General features: G+C 36.1%; 1 non-coding gene across 1 annotated transcript; it reads right to left on the reverse strand.

Annotated features, from left to right (window-relative positions):
- Window positions 1-4193: 4193 nt before the first annotated feature.
- On the reverse strand, window positions 4194-4276 carry Trnal-cag (transfer RNA leucine (anticodon CAG)). Its single transcript has one exon. It is a non-coding gene; the product is annotated as a tRNA-Leu (tRNA).
- Between the last annotated feature and the right edge of the window lie 1724 nt (window positions 4277-6000).

Raw genomic sequence — 6000 nt, forward strand, 5'->3', positions numbered from 1 at the left:
GAGAGAGAGAGAGAGAGATGGAGTTTGTTGAATATACATGTATATTAAAGTATGTATAAGTATATAGCTTTTAAAGTGCGCGAGGAAAGCGTATAACGATGGTCTCATAGAATTGACATTTTTTGACATTGTTATTTTCCATACCGTCGCTGCGCGTTGTTGTGTGTATATTTGTTTGTTTGTTTGTTTCATTTCCATCTGAGAAGATGGCTGGATAGCCCATATTCAGCTGCAATAGCTGGCCTCCCATGGGGTCCAGTTATTGTGAGGTGGGACCACTTCACCGGGTTAAACACCCTGCTCTTTGCGATGAATAAATGAAGCGGGATCTTTTACAGTACGTGCATGAGTTGTGACTCTCTCACACACGGCACCTCCATTTATGTCCTATCCGAGGAACAGAGTGTGTTGCCTCTTTAAGTTAGCTAGAGGGGACGGTATGCTTACACACAACATTGCCTCTGTGGGACCTGGGAATCGAATCGGGGTCTTTTGGATCGTGAGGCAGACGCGCTACCGACTGAGCTAACTCACCGCATGTATTCTGTATTGTTACTTTAATGAGCAACTCTTGTAAGTGTTTGCACTTTGAATTTCAGCATCCCAACCAATACGCCTTCAATGTTACGTCACATCCCATTATATGAGAGTTTGCTCGCAAAAACCGATAAGTCCATATTTGCCAAATGGAGATATTTGCGATTAAAGGTCAAGAAAAATAAAGAGAATAATTAGAAAATTTTTGCTTCTTTTGACGATAACTTCAAGAATGTACCTGTATATGTAGTGACCAATGTATCATTTACAAGGCATTATTTTGCACTTTATGACAGAGACCGTACTTCAAAATCTTGAAAAATGGACTTATCAGTTTTTGCGAACAAACTCTTCATATACTTATTATTATAGTATCATACCAGGAAAGTCGTATAACAGCTCGAAAATGTACTATTTTGCAAAGTACAAATCATTCATTTTATTGCTTGTCTGAAGAGTGTGGGGTTTTTTTTTCGCCTGAAGAATCTGTAATTATGAATACCCTTGTAATTTTTGAGGTTCTTCATTTATACATAGTGTGTTCTATTATTATACAGTTTTACGCATGTACACATGACATACAACGAACACTAGTATATACCACTGTTTTGGACTGCTATCATGATATATGCACGTTGTATTCGACATTTTCTACTTTTTGTACATGTAGTGTCTTTTTCCCTTTGTGCTGATTCGATGTGACATAAAAATGACTGTATTCTTGAAGAGCCTACGAGTATCCTTGTTTACATGGCAACCCCATCCTGCGAACCAAATTTGTCAATCTTTTATTATTGCCTTCTTATATGAACTGAAAAGGGTGTTGATATAGTAAATTTTTCCCGAAGTGTTTGTGAGAAATATAATTACCCCATGATTCTCAGTTGCCCAAGACACGCATCTGGTGTCTGTCGTTTATATATATACAATTATTGTATAATAAATAAAACATACTTTATTTCTTCATAAATCAGAGCATGTATATGGACAATCCTAGGTTACTATAAACCTGCCCACATTAGGCAGGTAAGTACAAGGAAAGATACAGTACTATATATTACAACACAATGTCACTGACAAGGGCACAAAATATACAAATGAGATCAGTATAGAAATGCTGCACTTTTATTTTTCACAGTCTGCATTCATCCATTACGTACAATGCAGAAGAAAACGTCCCTTGTATTGTCTCTTTTATGTTTGTCTCCATTCGTGTGAACGAAATGTGTATGTTGCTTTTCACCCTTGAATATTGTTGTCAATTCAATATATTTTGATGAACTTGTATGTGCAGCATCCGTGTGGTGTAATCGAACAATGGTAAACTATACAATCTTTTACTATTTTGTACAAAAATGTCATTCATGTACTTACTATGATACACCCTATCACAAACTGTAAATAGACCTTTCCTCTTTTTGTCCATAGAAATAATATACTTAATAGCGGCATGGTAATCATGATAATAAGAGAGTAACATTGTTGCACTACATAGAAAAAGACTTTGAACTCAACTTGCTTTGTATCGACCAAAAAATGAAAGAAGAGTACTATAATGTTTTGTGCAAATTGCAACACAAAAAGGAATAAAGAAAAGACAAATTGACCTGAAATGTGCATTTTTTTCCTTCAGCATATACATGTCTGTCGTCTGTCAAGATATTGTTGATTTGTACAGTAATGTAGTACAAGTATCATACGATGTAATCATGCAGACTGAACTCCCTATCATCCCTATATCTATCTATCTATCTATCTATCTATCTGTCTATCTATCTATCTATCTATCTATCTATCTATCTATCTAAATATCTATCTATCTATCTATATCTGTCTATCTATCTATCTATCTATCTATCTATCTATCTATCTATCTAAGTACACTGTATATTATTATCTATATAGAAGTAGTTAAAAGGGCTTGACTCTAACATTTTCTGTGATGGCCAGTTCGGGCCACTAGAATCGTTGAATCTCAAATTTTGGTGGACCGAGAAAGAACTGTAGTGGCTTGAAGTAAACGACCACATGACAATCCATCGGGGCAACCTAAAGTTACTCGTTTTGTAAATTTGGTGGGGCGACATCAATTTTTAGTTGCTACGGGCCATCGAGCAAACACTTGCCAAAGGGCAAGGTGCCCGAAACTGTGTGATTCCAAAATAAAATGTTGATGTAGAGCATGAAAAGTTTCCACAGTATAATAATACGTAATAGAATATTATTGTGACCGTGCTCCACAAAACCAACAAAAAATTGCACGCCGTGATTTCACGTGAGGACTCCAAATAGGTGAAACGGGTTAACATAGTCAATCTTGAGTTATCTTATATTTTCTGAAAGAGCAATCCTTCTACATGATATCAGAGTTTGGGATCATAAAACAAAATGTCGAATTTCTTCTTAGCAGTTTTTGTAGAACACTTTGTTTGCGAATAGAGAGATTCCCGGAGAGATTAGGTATATTACTACATGTCATAGAGGCCCCTTTTCATTTCTTTACGCACTGCACTTTCAACTCTAATCCCTTTGAGAAAATGCTTTAAAAGTTAGCATTGTAGTCATAAATAGGATGTGCTGATAGAGCGTGCTCAATTTCAGCCTAATCTGATAATCCCTTCATTGTTGTTCCTATGGTGTTTTCCATCTTTTTGTCGTTGTTGTTGTTTCTTTTTCCCCATTCATTGTGCAGCTAGCACGGCTTGGTATAAGTGATTGAATAGACCCTGTACTTCAAAAACTCTTCTTTTTTTTCAGTACACACTTTTCCAGAATGTGTGCGTTCTTTCAAATATTTAGATATTATAGAAATATGTAGAGTCCATTTGATTTGAGTTAAACATTATCATAAAGCTTTAGGTCTGGTTTGTTTTTCCGAATCTGTCCTTATACTCTGTCCTGATTTATGGGCGCTGCAACACAAAAACTGCGACGGGAAGCGATTGGTTGCATTTTGTTATTAGGGGGCTTTTGTAGAAGCCCCAACGAAGACCAGCAAGGTTAATTTATTTTGTCTTAATTGATTTATTTTATAATAGCAAAAGAGTACAGTATACGGATTTGCTTTTAATATCTATCTGGATTATTCAGGATAATCAATCATATTCATTAGGACTGATTATACACATAAAAACAAACCTTTTTTTTTTAAGAATAAAATTGGAATAGGAATGTGATAGATGTTGATGACCTTGTTGCAGTGTACATCCGAATTGAAAATTTACACTCTGCTTTAAAGGGGAAATCCAGTCCAATTCGTTAGTCTGATAAGAAAGAGTAAAATATTACGTGTTCAACGGTAAAATTTTGATCAAAATCGGGTGAAAAATAAGGAAGTTATAACATTTTCAAGTTTCGTTATTATGCCAGAGGCTCAAATCCTAGTAGGCCTACTAATAACTAACTGGTCACTATTTGGGTTATTCAACCAGGAATAACATCATATTTCAGACTTTAATGATAGAAACATTGAATATTTTGGAATTCAATAGCACCTTAGTACATGTATAATGTAATATTGTAATAAAAAATATATATCTATAATAGCAACTGTGCCTTAAAAAAAATGTGTCAATATCAACACAGTACATAAATAATGATCAAAATCAGACAGCTGGTACAGCAGTACTAGCAAAAACAAAATTGGGAAAAAGTTATGTCAGGAGTGGGATTCGAACCCACGCCTACAGAGTAGACTACGACCTGAACGTAGCGCCTTAGACCGCTCGGCCATCCTGACTACATGTCAACTGCGGGGCACATGTAAATTATATACACTACAACAATACTTGCACCGCACGTGTTACGTATTCACTACTGTGCGTGTGCGTACACGCGCGTGTATAATCTTCGGTACCACCATGCACATACGTTGCTTATTTTCCCCGATATTACACAGTGCTGCGACATTTCGAATGACTACCGCTCACTGAGCGAGTGATACGGTATTTAAATCTTCGTTTTCGATAGGTTATGAATTCCGTATGTAAATGTCAATAGAAAAAATAGAGCTGAATAGATCAAGTTTATGACTACATAGTTTGAGTAACAAATATGGTGTAATAGATTTAAAATCGTGTTGTCGCTCCGAAATTAGATGATTGCTTGGCCTCCAGTAGGTACGGTACGCGGTACGCGTACGGTACAGCCCTGTCGCGACAGAGCTGTTAATAGTGAGTATCTATAGAGACTAGTCAAAGCTTGATATTTGTTTGGTTTTTCTTTTTTATTTTCTAAATTCTTCTAAGAATACAGTTTTTTATAAAGGTCCATTAATATGGACCGAAATACCATTTGATTTGAAAATGAAACTGTCTTTGAATAGTTTTAAAAGGAATTATAAATTTTTACTCCTGAATTCATATTTTCATTCAGAATGATTATTTCATAATTGCACTTATATATGTCTTTTGATTTGTTCTTCAGTCCTGTCCCTTTCTTTTCCTCCTTAGTTTCGTTTCTATACTCCCGATATATTTTACACAGTATTTATGTTTTCTAGGGGTCAGCGATTTACAAGGTTATATTGCTCTTCTCTGTTGACCCCCCATTCACATGAATTTACGCATCGGCTCTTGTTCTTGTTGTTTTGTGTATGTGTGTGTATTTCTTTTGATATTCATATATGTATCTATGTGTTTTCATTGTATGAATTGCTTGATGATTTTATGTCGAATGGAAATAGATTTGAACTTTGAACTTGAATTTTACCATTCTAATGTTTTATTCCCGACCTCAAAATATTACGGTACAGTCACAGTATCATGGTTTACATGGCATTGCCATTTACACTTCCGTACATTTTCGTGGTCATGCACCGCACGCAATCCATTGCATTGCTATTGGTATTGAGCCTTGATTCAGGGTCCCACGTACCTCCCTAAAACATTGCATGCCTACTATAGGACATGAAGATTAACTGCAGGTACTCAAGTTCATGTACACGGCCATAACAAATAGATCTCCGTATAGTGAGTACTAGTATTCAAAATAGAAAGCAGACATCGTATCGAAGAGTATCAGAGCATGGATCTACAGCTCACCAGGGAGGCGGTGAGATAAACGCTTAGAAACGCACACAGCGGCAATGCTCCCTGGTTTTACCTATAAAAGAGGAATAGTTTACAAGGACATTGAAAAACCTTTGTTGGTCGTAAAGGAGTCTGCGCCGAGACTACTATGCACCACTGACACTACCCTATAAGGCCCTGACACGGGTAAATATTTCCCCATAGAGACGTGTGTTAAATTTAAAAAGAAAAAAGAAAAAGAAAAATAAATCTGTAAAATATATAGCTGGGAGAAATGAGGTGTTTCATCTTCACCTTAAGCCGAAAAGTGAGATATACCCTTTCATCCATCGAATTTCCATTGGGGGTTCTTCAGCGCAGACTCTGTCCAAGGGTTCGCAAAGCCAGACTACGAGTTCTTTAATACTAAAAAGTCACTCATTATCATTAAAGA

This window comes from Diadema antillarum, unplaced genomic scaffold, assembly GCF_040938485.1.
Source record: "Diadema antillarum isolate AM-2024a unplaced genomic scaffold, OU_Dant_1.0 scf00000112, whole genome shotgun sequence".
In the NCBI taxonomy this organism is placed as follows: Eukaryota; Metazoa; Echinodermata; class Echinoidea; order Diadematoida; family Diadematidae; genus Diadema; species Diadema antillarum.